This window comes from Cetorhinus maximus, chromosome 3 (assembly GCF_964194155.1).
Source record: "Cetorhinus maximus chromosome 3, sCetMax3.hap1.1, whole genome shotgun sequence".
Taxonomy (NCBI): Eukaryota; Metazoa; Chordata; class Chondrichthyes; order Lamniformes; family Cetorhinidae; genus Cetorhinus; species Cetorhinus maximus.
This window is the reverse complement of record NC_135881.1, coordinates 135427516-135450669: the sequence shown is the minus strand read 5'-3', so window position 1 is coordinate 135450669 and position 23154 is coordinate 135427516. Positions and strand designations below refer to the sequence as shown.

The 23154-nt window shown below is 43.9% G+C and overlaps 1 protein-coding gene and 1 pseudogene across 1 annotated transcript in view; both read right to left on the bottom strand.

Moving 5' to 3' along the window:
- The window catches only part of chn2 (chimerin 2), a 379687-nt gene that overhangs the window by 299447 nt on the left and 57086 nt on the right, over positions 1-23154 (bottom strand). The gene's annotated exons all lie outside the window — the stretch shown is intronic.
- Positions 1-23154, bottom strand: part of LOC144672307 (large ribosomal subunit protein eL24-like) — a 77333-nt pseudogene that overhangs the window by 20853 nt on the left and 33326 nt on the right.

Genomic DNA, 23154 nt, shown 5'->3' with positions numbered 1-23154 from the left:
ATTTCTGCAGCCGTAGACGTGACTCCAGGATGGTATGTTGCCTCCCTGGTGCCAGGGTCAAGAATGTCACAGAGCAGCTGTAGGATATTCTTTTGGAGGATGGTGAACAGCCAGAGGTCATGGACTACATTGGGACCAATGACACAGGTAGGAAAAGGGATGAGGTCCTGAAAGCAGATTTTAGGGAGTTAGGAAGGGAATTAAAAAGCAGGGCCTCAAGAGCAGTAATCTCAGGATTATTCCCAGTGCCACTTGCTAGTGAGCATAAGAATAGGAAGATTGAGCAGTTCAACATGTGGCTGGAGAAATGGGGCAGGAGGGAGGGCTTTAAATTTCTGAGGCAGTGGGACCAATTCTGGGGCAGGTGCAAGAAGGAAGGGCGACACTTTATCAGGACTGGGACTAGTGCACTCACAGGGAGGTTTGCTAGTGTTGTTGGAGGGTTTAAACTAGATTGGCAGGGGGATGGTAACCTGAGGAGAATTTCAGAGTGGAGTGGAGAGGAACTGGCAGTAGGAAGTAGAGGAGTATTAACTAATAAGGAGGATATACCAGAGAGTAGTATCAAGCTAGACAGAATACTTGGAGGGTTTGACAGAATTAGAGTAGACAATAGTAAGTCATGAGATGGGGTCAGAGCAAGGAGGAAAAGTAAAAGCACCTAAATCAGGTCTTATGTACATAGATGGGAATGCACTGGGTGTGGTTAATAAGATTGGTGAACTACAGGCACAGGTTGACAAATGGAATTATGATATTAGTGATATAACAGAGACCTGGCTCAGAGAAGGGCAGGACTGGACGTTAAATATTCCTGGGTACAAGGTGTTTAGGAGAGGCAGGAAAGGAAACAAAGGGAGTTGGGGGGGCGGGGGGCAGGGGGTGGCAGTAATGATTAAAGGTGGCAAGTACTGGAGAGAGAAGATGTTTCAGAGGAGTCAAGAACGGAATCTCTCTGGATAAAGGTAAGGAATGAAAATGGTGCAATAACATCTGATAGCTGTAGTATATAGACCACCAACTAGTGGAAGGGATGTAGAGAAACAAATTTGCAAAGAAATTACAGAAAGATGCAAGAATTATGCAGGAGCTATAATGGCAGACTTCAATTGTCCAAATATAGAATAGTGCAAAAGGGACAAGAGGGATGACAGTTCCTGGAACGCGTTCAAGATGATTTTCTGCAGCAGAATGTTTCCGGTCCAACAAGAGGGAACACACTGTTGAACCTGGTTCTGGGGATTGAGCTGGCCCAAATGGATCAAATACCAATGGGAGAGCTTTTAGGGGACAGTGACCATTGTATCATAATGTTTAGGTTGGCCATGGAAAAGGACAAGGAACAATCCAGAGTAGGAACAATTGGAGGAAAGCCAACTTCAGTGGAATGAGAATGCATCTGAATCGTGCAAGTTGGAGTCAAATGCTGGCAAAAAAAGACAGTGCAGAACAATGGGCTACCTTCGAAGAAAAAGTATTGCAGGCAATGCCAAGGTATATTCCCTTGAGGGGGAAAGGTAGGACAAATAAATCCCCAGCGTCCTAGATGACGAGAAATATAGAGGTGAAGATGAAAAGGAAGAAGTACACGTACGACAGGTGTCAGATAGAAAAAAGAATAGAAAATCGGGCTGAATATAGAAGAACCAGCGGGGAAGTGAAAAACTAATAAGAAGAACAATAAGAGAGCATGAAAAGAGACGGCAGCTAATATAAAAGCGAATCCCACGGTCTTCTGTAAGCATATAAATAATGAAAGGGTGGTAAAAGAAAGAGTAGGGCCGATTATGGATAAAAAGGAGACTTGCATGTGGAGGCAGGAGAAATAGCAGAGGTATTAAACGAGTACGTTGTGTCTGTCTTTACAAAGGAAGAAGATGCTACCCAGGCCAAGATGAGAGAGGAGGCAACTGGCACACTAGAAGAATTTGCAATTGAGAAGGAGGTGGTTTTAGAAAGACTATCTTTACTTATAATTGATAAGGTACCAGGACCGGATGAGATGCAACTAAGGATGTTGAGGGCAGTGAGAGCAGAAATTGCAGAGGCACGAGTGATAATCTTCTGGTCTTCCTTAGACACAGGCCCGTGCCAGAGAACTGGAGAATTGCCAATGTTATACCCTTTCAAAAAGGGGTGCAAGGATAAAGCTGGCAACTACAGACCAGTCAGTTTGACTGCAGTGGTAGGGAAAATTCTGGAAACTATAGTTCGGGACAAAATCAATAGTCACTTAGACAATTGTAGGATAATTAAGGAAAGCCAGCATGGATTCATTAAGGGAAAATCATGTTTAACTAACTCGCTGGGATTTTTTGAGGAGTTATCAGAGAAGGTTGATAAGGGCAATGCTGTTGATGTGGTGTATATGGATTTTCAAAAGACAATTTGATACAGTGCCACAAAACAGACTTGTGAGCAAAATTCTAGTTCATGGAATAAAAGGGAAAGTAGGCACTTGGATAAGAAATTGACTGAGTGACAGGAAACAAAAAGTGGTTAATGACGTTTTTTAGATTGGAGGAAGGTTTGTACTAGAGTTCCCCAGGGGTCAGTGTTGGGACCTTTGCTCTTTCCGGCATATATTGATGACCTAGGCTGTGGTGTTCAGGGCATGATTTCAAAATGTGCAGATGATACGAAGATGGAAACATTGCCAACCGTGATGGGGATAGTCTTGAACTTCAAAAGGACATAGACACTGTTGGTGGATTAGACAGACAAGTGGCAAATGAAGTTCAATGCAGACGAGTGTGAGGTGATTCATTTTTGCAGAAAGAATATGGAGAGATAGTTTAAAGTAAAGGGAGAAACTCTAAAGGAGGTGCAGGAACAGAGGGACCTCGGTGTATACGTACATAAGTCATTGAAGATGGCAGGGCACATTGAGAGAGCAGTTAATAAAGCCTAAGATATTATATGCTTTATTAATAGGGGCATTGAATACAAGAGTAGGGAGGTCATGTTGAACTTGTATATGACACTAGTTAGGCCTGATCTGGAGCACTGTGTCCAGTTCTGGGCTCCATACTTGAGGAGGGATGTGAAGGCATTGGAGAGAGTACAGAGGAGATTCATAAGAATGATTCCAGGGATATAAGAACTGCAGCTATGAGGATAGATTGGAAAGATTAGACTCTTTTCCTTGGAGAAAGGAAGGCTGAGAGGAGACCTGATAGAAGTATCCAAGATCCTGAGGGGTATGGGCAGGGTAAATAGTGAGAAACTGTTCCCACTCAAGGGAGCATCAAGAACTAGAGGACATAGATTCAAAGTAACTGGCAAAAGGAGTAAAAGTGATGTGAGGAAAAGCTTTTTCATCAAGAGGATGGTCGGAGACTGGGACGAACTTCCTGAGAGGACAGTGGAGGCAGGTTCAATCGAGGTATTCAAAATGGAATTGGATTGCTATCTGAAAAGAAAGAATGTGCAAGGTTACGGGGATAAGACAGGGGAGTGAGAAGATAGAAAAATATGGCAAAATAAGAGTGAGGTCTGTGGAGAGTTAACTTTCTCTGCACGCTAATACCAACTTCTACCTGCAAGGTTTCATGCTACTGGAGAAATTACAAGATAGTAATTTTTTTTTTAAAAAGCGGATTGTACTATCATGACCATTTGTCATCAATAATCACAGCTAAGAAAGAACATATCATGGGATGGGAAGATGGAAAAAGATGACAAAATAAGACAAAACTACTGCTGTTCTTGAAATGGCAGAGTTTTAGGCAAATACATTACATTTTTCAAAATAGATTTCAATGACATGTATCGCATTCTTAAAATCAATGCTAAATTGCAAAAATCAATAAATATCTGTGTAGTACAGTATTTATAAGCAAATTAAATCTAGATAATAAGCAGAATAGAAAAGATTGATCTTAAGCACTATTTCAAGTTAAAACACAGAGGACGGGAGAGAGGGACTGGTAAAAGACATGGTAAAGATCCATGCTAGAACACACCTTCACATGGTCATAACCTGGAATGATTTTCTGGTTAAGGCTATTATATTTTGGATTTTCATCTGGTTCAAAGTCATATATCACTTCTGTAAGTGAGGCTTTGCCCACTAAAACCAAGAGTAAAACCTTACTTGTCTAATGTTTTGGCAAATACAGCAAGTTCAAAGATTAAGAGAACCCTCATCACTATATTTAAGCATACTAGATACATCATGTGCCACCATGTGGTTTTCTTGCCTCCATAAAGGCAGAAGAATAAATATTCTATCAGTCCGTAGCTTGGGCTAGAAACTCCAAGGCAGATGTATCAAAAATAGTAAATAAACAATAAACTATATTAAATTAAGGAAGTGGCTTATAAGTACGGAATTTACTGGTCCTCTTTGGAGCATAGAAACTAACAAAGATGTTTCTAATACTCATTTGGTAGTACAGAACTTGAGCATTGCTGAAAAGCTTATTTAGACTGTGCCCAACCAGCCCATGCTTGCAAAATTCAAAACAGTGTCCAGCATTAGATTTGATTCTGCAATTGGATAACATTTGCTAAATAATCTTCAACGTGTTAGGAATTACTCTAACAACCAATTTGAGATTGTCAGTCGGACTCACGATGTGGCGCATTTGCGTGTACTGGAAACGACATATATTAATATACAGTGGCCCTGTTCTTTGCAGACAGGAAGAACATGTACATACATTGTGCCTGTTTCAGCTGAACAAAATAAGTGGCAGTCATTTGCTGACTCATTCCTCAGTGCAATGCCTTGACCAATCAGGGTCAAACTGCCTGGTTTAAATTTTCAAACAATCCTTAGCAGTTAACTGTCAGTCACCATCACTGTTGCATTCTCCGTGGCAATGGCACTTGCCAACCAACCAGCACTCTCTTCACATACAGTATAAGTTTGTTGTTTTCCCCTTATCTTGATATTCTGAGTGTCCTGATGAGTGCAAGACGAGAAGCTTAGACATGTCTCTTTTTTCAGAAATACTAAAGATGTTTCTCCTGAACAAATTCCAAAGTGAACTAGTTTAGAATGATGGTCCCTTGCTAAACTTGTAGTGGTTCAGCAGAATTCTCTGCTATACCATTATATACAAGTGTTTCAACATGTGTCCTGAGTTGGGCTTAGAATTACAAGCCTGCATTAGACAGCTCCTGGTGCTGTATACCAAATACTGCCTAAAAGAACTCAACTCCTTTCCTCTTAGAATTTATTCAAGTCTTGAATTCCGAGGCCTAAGGGGATTCAAAGCAGTGTTCACCCACACTGATGCAGCTGCCACTTACACTGGGTTTCAAAGCCATTTCCTAACTTATGTTTGAATTGAATGGCTTGATTCCCCATCTGGGAATGAATATCGTGTGCTAAAACAACCCAAAACACACCTATTAGTCACAAAATATGCTCATATGTGACCCTTTGCTCCTTAAAATCAGGAACATATCTTAACTTGTCCAATAACCAGGTAAATGTAGCAAGCCCAGGGTCATTCATCACTATACTTAAGCATACCATATAAGTGGTTGCTACTGGACATGACAGACTAGGCACACAGGCACAAAGTTCAAATTTGCATGTTGTCTTCTGAAAATTTGCATCGGATAACTGTCTTTAAACAAATTTTCTCTTTCAGATGTTGACTCACTGTGCATTTCAATAAGTTTCTATTTTTAAGTACAGTTTTATTCAGATGTATATCTTTCTGGGCTTTCACATCTGCTATCATGGCATCTTAATGGATGCAAACAGATCTACTGTAGGTGATCCTAATAGCTAGTTAGTGAGGGGAGAAAAAAGGATCCATATTTCATTAAGGGGCATCACATTTGCCACAACACGGCTCTGAGCCTTCAAGATAGTTACGTTGCCAGTGCTTGGATGGAACTAAAGATCCAGATAAGAACTGACATATCAGCACAAATCATAGCTGGCTTTTCACATCTATATGACACATCCATTTCAGGCACAATGCAATGTAAAATAGGCATCTTACTTTCATTAGTCATGTTTGTACACAGAGAACTAATATATTTTAAATAATTGAATGCTTTAATTTACTGAACATTTGAAAATTAACCACACTTTGCTAAGGGTGAAATAGATAGCTATTCAAAGCAGAATTCAAATCCACGTTTAAGTCAAATGCACCAAACCATAGCTCATTCACTCCCACTGTACAGAATTTCTGTTCAAAGCTTAAAAGATTAAAACTGTAGTTATACTCTGCCAACAATCTGAAACATAGCTGCATAACAATAAAATTTTCAGTCAGCAACATCAATGTTTTACTGCCCTGCCTCTGGCTGCACATCATACTCTTGAGTGTCACAAGAGTTCTGAGCACCTGTGTAAGCATCACAAACCTGTGTAGAGTTCCACTCACAGCAATAAATCTGGAATGTATTGAGGCAGGAGGGCCCAACCTTTGAAAATATGAAAATGAACTATTTCAATTTATTAAGTACATACGAGTTCTGGAAGCAGTTAGGGACCCAATTCAGGAGTAATGTTGTAACTTCTGAAATACTACATAGTAGAAACTCATTTACAGTAATGCAAAAGTGAAAAATTTATCTGCCAAATTTTCAGACATTTTAAGTTATACAAAAATTAGCTTATGTTATTCAGCTGTTTCTGTTACTGGTTAATTTGAAATACAGGATGAACAGATGAGTTGTGGGAACAAGATTTTAAAATTCTTATTATAAATAAGAAACCAAGTATCTCAAATGTCTCAAGGTGGTTTTCATGCAATTAATTCCATTGAAGTAAAATCGCTGATGTAGGTAAACACAATAGCAATTTGTGCACAGCAGGGTCCTATAACTTCATCAATGTGAATCACCAGTTCTTTTGGTGCCTTGGTTGAGGGAGGAAAGTTAACTATAATATGGTAAGAATTCCCTGCTCTTCTTCCAACAATTTAATCTTCACTTGAGACAAGAGTTTGGTTCAAAGTTTTACCCGGGGATGACATCTAAGTACCATCTCACTACTGGACCAGGACTCAAGTTCCAGAACGGGGCTTGAATCCGCAACCTTCTGGCTCAGACAAAAGTGCTAGCAACTAAGGCAAGCAGACAGACATTTATAGAACATTTGATTTATAGCCGACAATTTATAGTAATCTTGCTTCAAGCTAATGCACTGCTGTAACAAAACCTGGCTACGTGTGCACGTTTCCATAATCCTGACAAACTGCCACTTCCGTACTTATACAGAAGAAACTCAAGTCAATTATTGAAATGAACACAAAGAAAATCAAGTATAAAGTTTGCAAAATTCTGAACTGGGAATCAAACTAAAAACGTATGCAGTTGCTTTAGAATGGAACCCCCTGCTTGACAAGAAAATATTTTGTTTATCCAACTGATTTTAACAAAGGTATGGAAAATAAGTTTTGATCAAGTTAATTTCTCTAAATTTCCTATCAGTTAGTGGTTCGCATTATACTTCTCAAACTGCACACACACATGACAGTAAATGGAAGTTATGTAATATCTACTTAGCCATGACAACTTAACCTGATTTGCTTTATATATTTACACTCATTAATCCAGTAATAAGTCAGCTGCAGCACCTCTAGATAATTATGCTGCAAAGTCAACAAATTCCAGCGTAAACTTGTCCCGTAAACCAACCACTCTCCATTAAACCATAGATGAAATTCCTATGTATCTGAAAAGCTATGAACTGAACACTGAAAACATCAAACAAGAAAAATCCACGTGGCCCAGAAAGTCTATTTCTTCCTCAACTAGGTACAATATAAGCTATGTAAAAAGCACTTTATCATACATTGCTGTGGGAAATGCCTACAAAATCACCACAATTAAACAAAATTATCCATCATCATAAATTCATTACTAAAGAAGCAATGTTACCATGATAGAGTGATACACAAGATTCCTAGTTATAATCGTTTGGTAGTACAGAACTTGAGTACTGCTGAAAAAACAAAGAGACATATCTAAGCTTTTCAGGACACTCGCAAGAATACCAATATAAGGGGAAAACAACAATTTATACTGTATGTGAAGAGAACATTGATTGGTTGGGAAGTGGCATTACCATGGAGAATGCTCCAGTAATGGTGACTGACAGTTAACTGCCAAGCATTGTTTGAAATTTAAACCAGGCAGCTTGACCCTAATTGGTCAAGGCATTGCCCTGAGCAATGAGTCAGCGAATGGCTGTCATTTATTTGTTTAGTTGAAACAGGCGCAGTGTATGTACATGTTCTTTCTGTCTGCAAAGAACTGGGTCTTGTGTATTAATATATGTAGCTTCCAGTACAAGCAAGTGTGCCACATTGCGAACCCAACTGGCAACTTTAAATTGGTTGTCAGCGTAATTCTTAACACAGAGGCTTATTTAGCAAATGTTGTCCAGTTGTGGAATCACATCTAATGTTGGACACTGTGTTTTGAGTTTTGCAAGCACAGGCTGGTTGGGTACAGTCGTATTCCCGTCATGAATAGTGGATGAGACATGCTGTTTGATACGATCTGCCAGTCTTTGGGACGTATGGCCTACATACCCAGCATCACACTGCCACTGAAATTCATATACCACATTACTCATTTGTGTGATTGGCAGAATGTCTTTTTGGCTTGATGGCAGCATCCTGTTCGTGGCGAATACCACTCTTGTTGCTACTGCATAGTAGCAGGGTGAAACAGTCAGCTTCACCTGTTGCTCAAATTTTTGAGATACCTTGCCCTTCCAGGATAATCCGAGGTAGACTGGGCACATATCAGGGCCAAAAGTGATGGCCTTGGGCCCGTTCATTAGTTTGTGTGATATACAGCGCAAAATGATCTGATAGGGTAGCCATTATTCTGCACGATGCCTTTGTTGTGCCCTATTTAAGCATCAAGCTTGCATGGTGAACAAATGGCTCGGACCCTATTTACAAGGTTGCCGACAAGACCAGTCTTATAACGTGTGAAACTCAGACTCGGCCAAAAAGGCATTCTGCCAATTTACACAAATGAGTAATACAGAACAGGAGGCCATTTGGCCCATTGGGTCCGTGCCAGTCGACAAAGATCTGACTATACTAATCCCATTTTCCAGCACTTGGCCCATAGTCCTGGAGGGTATGGCAACGCAAGTGAATATCTAAATATTTCTTAAATGTCATGAGAGTTTCTGACTCAACCGCCCTTTCAGGCAGTGAGCTCCAAACTCCCACCACCCTCTGGGTGAAAAAATTTCTCCTCAACTCCCGTCTTAACCTTCTACCTTAAATCTATGCTCCCTGGTTACTGAGCCCTCTACTAATGGAAAAAGTGCCTTCCTATCCACCCTATCTATGCCCCTCATAATCTTATACACCTCTATCAGGTCCCCTCTCAACTTTCGTTGCTCCAAGAAAAACAACCCCAGACTATCCAACCTTTCCTCATAGCTCAGACCGTGCAGCCCAGGCAGCATCCTGGTAAATCTCCTCTGCACCCTCTCCAGTGTGAGATTCCAACTGTGAGAATCCCAACACATATACTGATCAGTAATAGTATGCTTGCGGTAGACCATGGTAGAAAACCACCTGACATATTTCTCAACTAGATTTTTCAATGATTTTTAAGTATCACTTAAACAAAGACGCCCAACAACATTCATGATGAACACTTACACTGAGCGATGTAAGTTATGGAGGATTAGATAGTTGGTTCTAGCCACAGATCAATATGTCCTTCTGAAATGTTCTTAGCTGAAATTATATTTTTGATTAACAATATTATGGACTTATTTTGTTTGACATTATCTTTCAGCTTTAGATATGGCTTTCAACAATGATTTCAAATAAAACCTTCCATTTCAACAGCTGCACATGAAAGAAAGGATATCTAATTATTCAATCTTCTATTCGCTTGCTTTGTTTTATTTCTCCAAGTTGGGCCTGATGGACACAGTGTTTTAGTTCTGTGGTGCAACAAATTGATGCTCGTGAATATATCACAGCCTTCTGGAGCCAATAATGCAATTTGCAACTGCTTCTTGAACGTCAACAGGTTTGTTGATTTGACTGTAATGCTGATACACCACTAATAAAGTGTTTCTAACCAGAACAAATAGAAATGTTTGCATAAGATTCCTTGGTGTAGGTTTTGAGTCCCTTGCCCCAAATCTCAAAACCTCTGACTTGTTTTATCTTCCGTCAACTGGCATCATCTTCCAAGCTTTATGCAGTGATTGAGTAAACCACATAGAACAGGAAGGTCCAGTGTTTGATCTCTGGTCCATGTTATTGGCTAATGTTGACCTAGATTGTGGTTAGGGGTTCAGCAGTTGATCTGTATAAAGGACTAATGTCCTTTAGGGAAGGAAATCTATCGTCCTTACCTCGTCTGGCTTACGTGTGACTCCAGACCCACAGCAATGTGGTTGACTCTTAAATGCCCTCCGAATTGGCCTAGCAAGCCACTCAGTTGTATCAAGCCACTACAATGTCACAAAAAAGAAATGAAACCAGACGGACCACTTGGCATCAACCTAAGCACCAGAAACGACAACAGCAATCTCAGCCCTGTTGACTCTGCAGTCCTCCTTACTAACATCTGGGGGCTAGTGCCAAAGTTGGGAGAGCTGTCTCACAGACTAGTCAAGCAACAGCCTGACATAGTCATCCTCACAGAATCATATTTTACAGATAATGTCCCATACACCACCATCCCTGGTTATGTCCTGTCCCACTGGCAGGACAGACCTAGCAGAGGTGATGGCACAGTGGTATACAGTTGGGAGGCAGTTGCCCTGGGAGTTCTCAACATAGACGCTGGACCCCATGAAGTCTCATGCATCAGGTCAAACAGGGGCAAAGAAACTTACTGCTGATTACCACGTACTGCCCTCCTGCAGCTCCTCCATGTCGGACGCCACTTGGAGGAAGCACTGAGGGTGGCAAGAGGGCAGAATGTATTCTCAGTGGGGGACTTCAATGTCTATCACCAATAGTGGGTTGGTAGCACCACTACTGACCGAACTGGCTGAGTCCTAAATGGCATAGCTGCTAGACTGGGTCTGCGGCAGGTGGTGAAGGAACCAACAAGAGGGAAAAACATGCTTGACCTCATCCTCACCAACCAGCCTGACGCAAATGCATCTGTCCATGACAGCATCAGTAGGAGTGAGCACCGCATAGTCGTTGTGGAGACCAAGTCCCACCATCACATTGAGGATACCTTCCATCGTGTTGTGTGGCACTACCACCGTGCTAAATGGGATAGATTTCAAACAGATCAAGCAACTCGAGACTGGGCATCCATGAGGTGCTGTGGGCCATCAGCAACACCAGAATTGTACTCGAATACAATCTGTAACCTCATGGCCCGGCATATCCCCCACTCTACCATTACCATCAAGCCAGGGGATCAACCCTGGCTCAATGAAGTGTGCAAGACAGCATGCCAGGAGCAACACCAGACATACCTAAAAATGAAGTGTCAAGCTGGTGAAGCTATAACACAGGACTACTTGCATGCCAAACAGCATAAGCAGCAAGTGATAGACAGAGCCAAGCAATCCCACAACCAACGGATCAGATCTGAGCTCTGCAGTCCTGCCACATCCAGTCATGAATGGTGATGAACAACAACTCACTGGAGGAGGAGACTCCACAAATATCCCCATCCTCAATGATGGAGGAGCCCAGTGCATCAGTGCAAAAGATAACGCTGAAGCATTTGCTACAATCTTCAGCCAGAAGTGCCGGGTGGATGATCCACCTTGGCCTCCTCCTGAGGTCCCCAGCATCACAGATGCCGGTCTTCAACCAATTCAATTCACTCCGTGTGATATCAAGAAACAGCTGAAGGCACTGGATAGTGCACAGGCTTTGGGCCCTGACAATAGCATTGAAGACATGTGCTCCAGAACTTGCCACACCCCTAGCCAAGCTGTTTCAGTACTGCTACAACATTAGCATCTACCCGACTATGTGAAAAATTGCCCAGGTATGTCCTGTACACAAAAAGGACAAATCCAAACCGGCCAATTACCACCTCATCAGTCTACTCTCCATCATCAGTCAAGTAATGGTAGCGGTCATCAATAGTGCTATCAAGCGGCACTTCCTTAGCAATAACCTGCTCACTGATGCCCAGTTTGGGTTCTGCCAGGGCCACTCAGCTCCTGACCTCATTACAGCCTTGGCTCAAACATAGACAAAAGAGCTGAACTCCCAAGGTGAGATGAGAGTGACTGCCCTTGACCATCAAGGCTGCATTTGACCAAATGTGGTATCAAGGAGCACTAGCAAAACTGCAGTCAATGTGAATCAGGGGGAAAACTCTCTGCTGGTTGGAGTCATACCTAGCACAAAGGAAGATGGTTGTGGTTGCAGGAGGTCAGTCATCTCAGCTCCAGGACATCACTGCAGGAGTTCCTCAGGGTAGTGCCCTCGGCCCAACCATCTTCAGCTGCTTCATCAATGACCTTCCACCCAGCAGAAGGCCAGAAGTGGGGATGTTCGCTGGTGATTGCACAATGTTCAGCACCATTCACGACTCCTCAGATACTGAAGCAGTCCATGTCCAAATGCAGCAAGACCTGGACAATATTGAGGCTTGGGCTGACTAGTGGCAAGTAACCTTCGTGCCACACAAGTGTTAGACAATGACCATCTCCAACAAGAGAGAATCCAACCATCGCCCCTTGATGTTTAATGGCATTACCATCACTGAATCCTCCACTATCAACATCCTGGGGGTTACCATTATCCAGAAACTGAACTGGACTAGCCATATAAATACTGTGGCTACAAGAGCAGGTCAGAGGCTAGGAATCGTGCAACGAGTAACTCACTGCCTGACTCCCAAAAGCCTGTCCACCATCTACAAGGCATAAGTCAAGAGTGTGATGGAATACTCCCCACTTGCCTGGATGAGTGCGGCTCCCACAACAGTCAAGAAGCTTGACACCATCCAGGACAAAGCAGCCCGCTTGATCGGCACCATATCCACAGACATTCACTCTCTCCACCACCGACGCACAGTGGTAGCAGTGTGTACCATCTACAAGATGCACTGCAGGAATTCACTAAGGCTCCTTCGACAGCACCTTCCAAACCCAAGAACACAGCCACCTAGAAGGGCAAGGGCGCAGATAGACGGGAACATCACCACCTGGAAGCGCCCTTCCTAGTCACTCACCATCCTGGCTTGGAAAATTATCGCTGTTCCTTCACTGTCACTGGGTCAAGATCCTGGAACTCCCTCCCTAACAGCACTATGTGTACCTACATCACATGGGCTGCAGCGGTTCAAGAAGGCAGCTCACCACCAGCTTCTCAAGGGCAACTAGGGATGGGCAATAAACACTGGCCCAGCCAGTGAAGTCCACATCCCATGAATGAATAAAAGAAATCTAGTACATCAAGGAAGGGGAGTTCATTTGACTGCTCCATTTCACAGGTGAATTTAAACACAGAATGGAGCGCATTAAGACATGTAAGAAAATGTTACATGCAGCTGCAGATTTAAATATAGCAAATGTATCATCCACGTACTGGAAATATGCGACGGGCAGGAGGTTAGGTGTTATTCCAATGAAGACACATTTCTCATGGAACCCAACAAAGATGTTTGCAAGAGCTGGGCCTAGAGGGGATCACATGGCAACACCATCTATTTCGCCGTACATGATGTCATTAAAACTGAACTCAACTGCACGAAAAAAAGCTTAGACATGTTCCCCTTTAAGTTCATTCATAACGGATGACACGACTAGCAATACAATCATATTGTAATTCCAAAAGTATGACAGCAAAGAAAGTGAAGCATTAAACGTGATCTAAGATAAAAGATTTGAAAACAGCACTGTAACAATTATTAGGCTTCAGCAAATACAATGGTATATTAACTATTGCAGTGTAAACTGAAGCTCGCCACAGTAATCAACACAGCCATTCTGAAGCAGAATTTAGTACTAATACATTTCTGCCTGTTCTGGGAACTAAATCTGATTTGTATTGCCTTTCACCTTACACTTCAGTGTCACTATTGTGACAGTTATGCTAAATAATGCATATCAAGTAATTTGAAAACTTATTGGCAGACTACACCATAGATTGACTTTAGTCCAGTACATACTATTGGGCCTGAACTTCCACAGAGTGGCAATCAGTCGGATTGCTACTCCGCTCCCACTTTCTTACCTGGAAATCTTCACGATCCTGTCTCACACCCAACATTCTGACTCAGCCCAGGCAGGAACTGTGCAGGGCAGCGCTTCTGAGCCCTTCAGACAAGCACTGCAAAGTCAGATGGAAAGAGGCCGCGCCCTCTTTTTTTAAACAACACTAGCTGCCATAAATCAAGTAGTTTTAAAGGTCCAGCCACCTTCAAACCAGGGAGAAGGTAGGTTTGTCAGCTAAGAGGTTAGGTAAGTTGGCAGGTGGAATGGAGTGGAGGGGGGCGGTGGGAGAGAAAGAAAGAGAGAGGATGGGAGGTCGAACAGTCGGGGGTGGGGGTTGCCAGCAGCCAGTGGTGGGGGGGGCGGGGGGGGGGGGGTGAGGTTGGAATGGAGGGTGGGAGCAGGTCAGCAACCAGCAGGGGTGGAGGGTTGGGCAGCTGGGGGGGGGAGAAGTCGTCGGATAGTCGGGTGAGAAGGTCAGTTGGTGGTGGGTTGTGGGGAGGGGGGAGGGGTTGACTGCCAGTGGGAGTTGCTGACAGCCGGTGGAGATCAGGGGTGGTGGGGGGGAAGAGAGAGAGAGAGAGAGAGTAGTCAGGTCAGACCTGCAGGGCAGTCTTGCATTGGGGAAATCCCAGGGTAGTGGAGGATAGTCAGGCAGGTGGGGGGAGTCCCTTAGGGGTTTGGCGAGAGGAGTGTGTGTGTGGTGGTTTGAGGGGGGGGGGGGGGGGGAGACCCAGAAGTTCCGATCCCATTTCTAAGGGAAAAGGGGTGGGGCATGACTCACATACGAGGAAAACCGGAACTCAGCAAGACCTATTGAGCTTGGTGCTAAGTTAAAACAGACCCCATTTTCACTGTAGTAAGGGCCTTAGCCCATTGTGTGAGTGTTCTGAATTTTTAGAGTAGTCGAAAATGCTTTCAAAGGGTGAGGTTTGTAAAAAAGTAATGGTGTTAAGTTATTTATATGCCCAGCCATTTAAAAATTTATACAAAACAGCCTACCTGTGTCAGTGAGAGGTTAAAAATACTCAAGCTATGAAATTATTTAACTCCCCAGCCCTGCAGCCTGTGTCAGTGAAAGTTATTTTTAAAAATCTGTTCTTGCAGTTACAATAGCTATTCATTGACATTATCCCAATGGTTATTATTATGTCATTATTATTGCTTGGCTGCTGTCCACAACCTATCATTGTCTCAGTGGGGGATCCTAAGTTCACAGTTTGACAGCTCAAAGAGTTTATTAAAGGATTAGCTGTCTTTAATGTGGGATAATGAATACAAATCTGTTTGTTTTTACAACAGATTATGTATTTGAGGGAAATTAAATGTTTTTAATGGGCTTTAAAAAAACTCTCATTTATGAAACTGTAGTAAATAGATATTTAGACCTTCATTTATTTCATCTCAACATGGCTCCGGAGGACTGCCAATGATGGATACAGGGTGAGTTGGCATGGAAGGTATGAAGGAAAATGGTGGTGTGGATTTGCATTAAGTTGCCATGGGTTGGCATGGAGGAAATCTGACCAACAAAAAAATTGAAAGCAACATTAAACCCTCTTCTGGCTAACCAGTTTTCACTGGCAACATTTGGAGGCTGTTACCATTTTCCAAGTATATTTTCTTCTCCAAATATATTTTCATTTTGTTTTATATCATCTATGTCATGCTTATTTTTTTTTCTTAGGTCTCTCTCCCCTATTCTCCCGAAGGCTGAAACAAGGAGCCTTGTGCATCACACTGTTAAAATAACCTCCAGCTTCTCAGACAAGATACTAGAGAGCTGTTGGCACCCACAAAACCATGCACTGAAAGAATCAGCACCTTTGAAAGAGAGAGAGAGAGAGAGAGAGAGAGAGAGAGAGAGAGAATGAGAATGTGTTACCTTTAAAAAAATCAAATACATGTGGAGACTATACAAGTATGAAATAATATCAGCTGCATTTGTTCTACTGCTTTTATGACATTTACCATTTCTGGTTTACAGAGTCACTCTGAACAGAATGGAATGCAACAAGGAAAGGTTTCTTAACTAGCAGATTCCTTTTACTGTGCTGTCTTTAGTAGTTTCATGAAAATCAGATATCAGAAAGAGATATAGCATTACAATAAGGACACTTCGCATGGGTTTCCTATTAATGAGGACACAATAAATAATGTACAGTATATTAGATCATAATGGTGAATAGATATTGTGCAACAGGGAAACGCCATATTAAGTAAAATCTATGAATACAGTTTATTGCAATAATACTGTATCTTTTGTATATTAATGAAAAGTGACATTTCTAGCTATTTTAATAAGCTAATTGCCTAACATGGCAAATGTAGTGATTCAAATTCATTTGCCTGAGCATATAGTTTACATGTCTGAAAGAAATGATAAAAAAATATGTTGGCATGGTAACACACTACCACATACTTCTTTGGAATTACAAATTCCAAAACATGTGCATATTTTTACAACTTATTAAGTCAGATAAATCCCCCAGCTCAATCACAGACAATGAAGTAAAAAGTTTGTCAGCGCTTTTGAGAAACTAGCATTAAAAGCATGGCGTTCCTATCTACGTTTTTATACATAACCTTTGAGGTCAGCAATCTCACTTAATATATTGTAAATAACAATAGTTGGATATATATAGCACTTTTAACATAGAAATTGTCTCAGGAAGATTACATACAAAGGTAATACTACATGGAGAGTGTTGTGCTGCATGGAGCAGGAAGGATCTGTGTGTCTCCCTCATCATTGCTGAGCAGGGCAATCTCAGCTGGGATAATACCAGGATGGTTTTCCTTGGCTTCTATATCATGTGTGTGTGTCTGTGTACAGAGTAGGGAGAACAGGAGTTTCTTTCCAGGGAAGTACGTATGGAGTCTGGACTGGATTTAAATTTACATTTCAGACAAGAAAGGCGGTGATCTAACCTGCCACACCAGCCAGTCTTTTGTTTTGCAATCATTCTGCATACATATCTAATCTCCCAGGAAGCTGATATACAGCTACCATTTGCTATATAGTGCTAAAAAGCAATTTCTCCCTTTCTAGCCCAATTTCCCAGACACTTAGCTTCCCAAGTTGAAACAGTGGCGATCTGGTCATCATTTCCTCCAACAGGTGAAACGGTCACATACCCAGACCTGACATTTACTTGCCTAGAATGATTGAGGAACATTTAGCATAATATACAATCATGAAATCAAGGTAATACTAACAAAACATCTACGCTCTATAAACTGCCGTATCACTAAAGGGTAACTTTTCTTTGAATAATTGAAGATCATTGCAAAGTGCTTTCATTTTAGCCGTAAATGTGTTAAATCAAAGAAGGCAATGGAAAATTTGTTCATTTCAGCTTTAAATGTGTTCAATCAAATAAAAATAAAATGCTGTGATATTGAAATTAAAGTATACTACATTTTGAAAAGATAATGGGTGGAGTCGCCCAGGTTTGCACGAAGTGCAGTAGCGGGTGAGAAAAAGAACATTTTACCCACCGGCCACATTGGAGGCTTTTCATGCCGTACCGTCCCAAACCCGCCTCATTAATCATGCATTCCTGGGAAACACCCCATTTCGGTGGCAGGAGGCCTCACCGCTTCCCCATGCCGGGCGCCATATTTAAAGTGCAACCGCACGCATACCTCTCATCTCTGTGCTTCCAGCCCAGGGCTGCTGCACAGAAGACATGGCTGCAAAAGGCAAGAAGACTGCAGCCCCCTGATGCAGTGACGCACACCTGGAATGCCTTTTGGACACCACAGAGGCCCACCGTGATGTCCTCTAACCTCGCTCTGGCTGCAGGAGGGGCAGTAACATCACCAATCTGGCTTGGGAGGTGGTGACAGCGGTGGTCAGTACCAATGCCCTGCAAAAGAGGACAGCCACTCAGTGTCAAAAGAGAATGATCTCCTCTGTTCCACCAGAGTAAGTCACTCTTCTCATCACTCACAACTCAAAACTCTCAAACCCATCGCACATCCACAGGGATCTCACTCATTGCCAGTTCAAGGGACATCACCATTACCTCTCTCTCATACATTTTCATTGTCCTCATCGCATCCATGGCACCACTCGTCAACCACACATGCCAGGCATACTTATCATCCTGCTTACACACACTCAATCCATATTCACGCAGGACTAGCTGGCACACAACAAAATGGAGAGGTCAAGGGCTGATGGAGGAATGCCTGAAAGCAAGGTCCTCACGGACTTTGAAGATGGAGTCATCCAGCTGGCCGGCAAAGACCTGGACTGTTCCTGTGCCGACAGAGAGATCGGCGGTGCTCAAACAAGTGAGGTTCTAGCAGCGCAACATCCATTTGACAATCATGCTATGATTGATGTGTCCTATTTCACAGGTAACTACCATGCACTAATTATCTCTCCTTGCTTTCGCAGGAACATCTGGGAAACAAGTGAAGGTGTCGACGGCCCAGGTCCTTGACTCACGCCCCAAAGACACCCCAGAAGAGGAATCTGGTGAAACCCTCATTGGAAGACCCATCACAGCGCTCACCCACACCCTCCACCAGTGCAGAGATACACACCTCGGTAGGACCTAGATTTAGAGTAGGCTCAGAGTCACAATTTGGTGATCACATCGCACTGTCTGATTCACTGCAGGCGGAGGCAACGACTTGCTAGGTTCCCACCACTCGGAGGACTGCTGGAAACCAAAAATCTACTGAGTCCGAGTCAGATGACAAGCCTCTGGACTCGGTCATACCTCAGCTGCTGGAGCTGCAAAGGCAAGCTCGGGAACATCAGGAAGGGATGTTCGCTGCACTCCTCAGATTACAAGGCACAATGGAGGAGTCTGTCCGCCTTCAGGCTGAGGTGATAGCACCGGCATGCCAAAGCACCGAGGTCAACACTGGTAGGATGGCGGCCGCCGTGGAGACCTTGGTCCAGGATATCAGTCCTGCACTGTTGCAAGGACTGAACTCCATCACTGACGTCATAGCTGGCCTCCAACAGTGTCAACTCAAGAGGGGTTCAGGGCAGCTTGATTTCACTCCAGCTTCCCCTTCTCCTCAAGGAGTCAGCCAGGGGCCCTCAGGCACCCATAGAGAGGAGGATCAGCAGGTGCACATCCTAGCGTCATCCACCCAGGTGACTCCAGGAATGTCCGGCCCATCAGAATCCCCTCTTCCTGTGACCCCAACAAATCCAGCTCCACAGGCTGAGGAAGGTGCTACTGCCACACAGCAGGATCCCAAAAGCAGGCCCTCCAGAGGATGCTGTCAAGGTCATCACACAGGGCGCAGCAGTCAGCAGGCCGCCTGCACCTCCGCTGTGGACGTCAGGGGAGAACCAGGAGGTAGCGTCAGGGTTAGGAAGATTAAGGTGGTGTAACTCTTTCGAGTTATCAACAGATCGCATGTAACTCTTTCAAGTACATTCACAGTTCTTGGTTTCCGGGAGTGGGACATGAACCCACAACCTTCTGATTCAAAGGTGAGGGTGCTATGAACTGAGCCACAGCTGACACCTAGTTGCATGGCCTGGGCATGGGTGTTAATCACTTGTAGCACGAGCCTCATTGTGCCTTCTCTCTGCTGCAGTCTGAGGTTGCCGCATGGGTGTCATCAGTCACATCCTCCGCAGGTAGCCCTTGTCCCTGTAGAGCTAACCCTGCAACCTCTGTGGACCCTGGAAGACTTCAGGGATCTGAAGCCTACTGAGAATGTAGGAGCTGCGGACACTCCCTGGGTACCGTGCACAGACCTGCAGGATGCATTTGTGGTTATCGCACACCAGCTGCACATACAGCAAATGGAAGCCCTTGCAGTTGACATAGTTGACCGCCTGTTGCCATGGAGGTCTGAGTACCGTGAGAGTGCAGATGATGGCACCCTGCATCTGTGGGAAACCCGACATCTGGCCAAACCCAATCGCGCTTGCATCCTGGTTTTCCTGGTCCCAGGCGAAATGCACAAAGTTGTGTGCTTTCACAAAGTTGGCATCCGTGACCTCATGGATGCATTTATGGGTGGAGGCTTGCGATATTCCACAGAGGTCACCTGTGGAGCCCTGAAAAGAGCCACTTGCATAAAAATTGAGCACCGTGGTCACTTTCATGGCACGGACAATGGATGTCCTCCATGTCCCCGTGGCACCAAATCCTGCAGCAGCTGGCAGACGTGACCGACCATTTCTCTGGACATGCACAGTCTTCAGCAACACTGGTTCCCGGTCATCTGCAGGAATGACAAGTGCTGTCTATAGAACCTGGATCTAGCTGGGCGCCAACCAGCAACAGCTCACTGTGCCTCTTCAACAGCGTGCGCGGGAGCCCCAGCTGCCCCTTCTCTGCCCAGCCAGATGCCTCCATCGCTCTCTTCTCCTTTGTTGCCTCTCTCTGTAAGCCATGAGGAATACAGCTAGGTCACCAGGCTCCATGCTTCTGATGTACTCCTCCTGCAGGATGAAAGACAGAGACATGTCGGTTAGTTTGGGTGTACTAAGAACCTCTCTTGGTTAAGCCTGAAGGCCCCTTATTGTATCCCACCCACCTCCACTCTGCTCCACCTGACTGACTGACAGCAGCTTTGCCCATTGGGCTGCATGCTGTGCTCTCAGCTCAGACGCAGGCATTCTCCTAACCCACACTGCAAGGCTGCACTGTTAGCTTGAAACGTGCAGGGAGCCTGGTCCAAACCTGAATGCAGTGCAAGGGACTGTGAGCACCTCTACCAGTGACTACTCCATGGCCAGCTTTCACAAGGAGATTGTACAACGTGCCCAGTCATCCAATTGTTCTACAGTCCACTAAAACGTATTAATTTGCAGTCTGTGTCCAAGGGTTGAAAAGGTCTGGAGCATCTGGTGGCACTTTCAGGTCTCTGCATTGCTTCAGTGAGCAGATAAACTAGAGGCCTGACTCCAAGCATGTCTATGTGTTGCGCCTGAACTGTCTCAGCTTCGGAGAAATGGTCATTTTATACAAGGTTTCCCAAATATGTGGTCACTACCCTCCCCTGCCTCCCGCACATGCTTGTGCACTATCAACCGCAATGCAGCCCTTGTCCCCCCCCTCCCCCTGAACCCTCCTCAACCGCAGTGTAGCCCTTGCCCCGGCACTGCACTGTCAGCCAGCTGGGAAAATGCGACTTGCCTGTGCCCTCACCTGAATACGCGACGCCTCAACCTTGAGGTCCAACAGGTGACCCTCGCGAGCATTGCGTAATGTTACTGGTAACTCACCTCCAAGTTCCCCTCGAAGCGCAGCTCACTAGGTGCACTAGTGTGGAGCTGTTGTGAAACATGTCAGCCTGCTCAGATAATCCAGTGTGGGTGGAGTGAATCCAGCAAGCTGGGCTTATGACATGCATATGTATTACAATGAAGTTCCTGCGGCAGCGGGAAACGTGGCCCGCCATTAATGGGTGGAGCGGGCAATTGCAAACTGATGTTTCCACAGCCCTTTGGAGCAGAGCGTTCCAAAGATTCATCACCTTCTGAGTGAAGAAATTCTTCCTCATCTCAGTCTTAAATGGCCTGCCCCTTATTCTGAGTCTATGTCCCTTGATTCTAGACTCACCACCAAGGGGAAACATCCTATCCACATCTACCCTGTCATGCCCTGTAAGAATTTTGTAAGTTTCAATGAGATCACCCCTCATTCTTCGAAACTCTGGAGAATACAGGCCTAGTTTCCTCAATCTCTCCTCATAAGGCAACGCTGCCATCCTAGGGATTAGTCTGGTGAACCCCCACTGCACTCTCTCTATGGCAAGTACATCCTTCCTTAGATAAGGAGACCAAAACTGTACTCCAGGTGTGGTCTCACCAAGGCTCTAGACAATTACAGCAAGACATCTTTACTCCTGTATGAAAAATCCCCTTGTGATGAAGGTCAACATACAATATGCCTTCCTAAATTGCTTGCTGCACCTGCCTGCTCGCTTTTAGTGATTCATGAACAAGGGCACTCAGGCCCCTTTGGACATCAACACTTCCCAATCTCTCACCATTTAGGAGATACTTTGCCTTTCAGTTTTTTTCTATCAAAGTGGATAACTTCACACTTCTGAAGAGTCATACGGACTCGAAATGTTAACTCTGTCTTTCTTTCCACAGATGCTGTCAGACCTGAGTTTTTCCAGCAATTTTTGTTTTTGTTAACTTCACACTTGTTCTCATTGTATTCTATATGCCATGTTCTTGCCCGTCCAAGTCCCCTTGAAGCTTCCTTGCATCCTCCTCACAATTCACATTCCCATCTAGTTTTGTGGACCTTTATGGGTACTACATTAGGTAGTGAATTGACCAGCTAGCAAAACGAAGAGTTGAAAACCAGATTTTACATAGTCACTATGATCACAATATATTATGGCTAAGTAAATGTGGTATTACTTTTGTCATGTCAGTGCAGGCACGAACATATTACAACTTTTAAAAAACATTGTATTCCTTTCAAAAATGGATCCTGATGAACGGCAAGATGGCTGCCAAGGGGCGGGGGGGGGTGGGTCACCTGGCTTCTGCAACTTCAACAGCCTAGCAAGCTTTCTGGAAAGTTCTAAATTGGATAATAATGGGCAGTGCTCTCTCTTGAATGGACATGCCTAAACAGGACTCTTCTGTGGAATTTCACACCTGCTGTCAAGGCATACTCCAAAACACAGGGACAATAAACTCTCAGACTCACTAACTCTGGGTCTACCATGTAACAAAGGAAGTCTATCAAGACTCAGTATCCACAATGAAGTGCTAAAGATCACTATTCTCCCTTCTATTGTCTATCATCAGCTTTTGACCATGTAATTGAAACTCCACCATTTGCTTCCCATTGTGTATCAATGGCCATTCATCATGTGATCAAAACTACTTTGATTTTGAAATCCTTTTATCTAAATAGACAAGACAGAGACTGAGCAGTCCACATAACACCAGCAACAACATCGCAGCTGCAAAAGAAAGGCTGTGTCACCTTGTCTTTTCAAGATCTGTGAGGCTTAAAGTCTTTTAAAAGCCTCCTCCAACCTATTTCAAACAGCTCCAAGTTCGCCTGCAAGACACTGGACCTCCA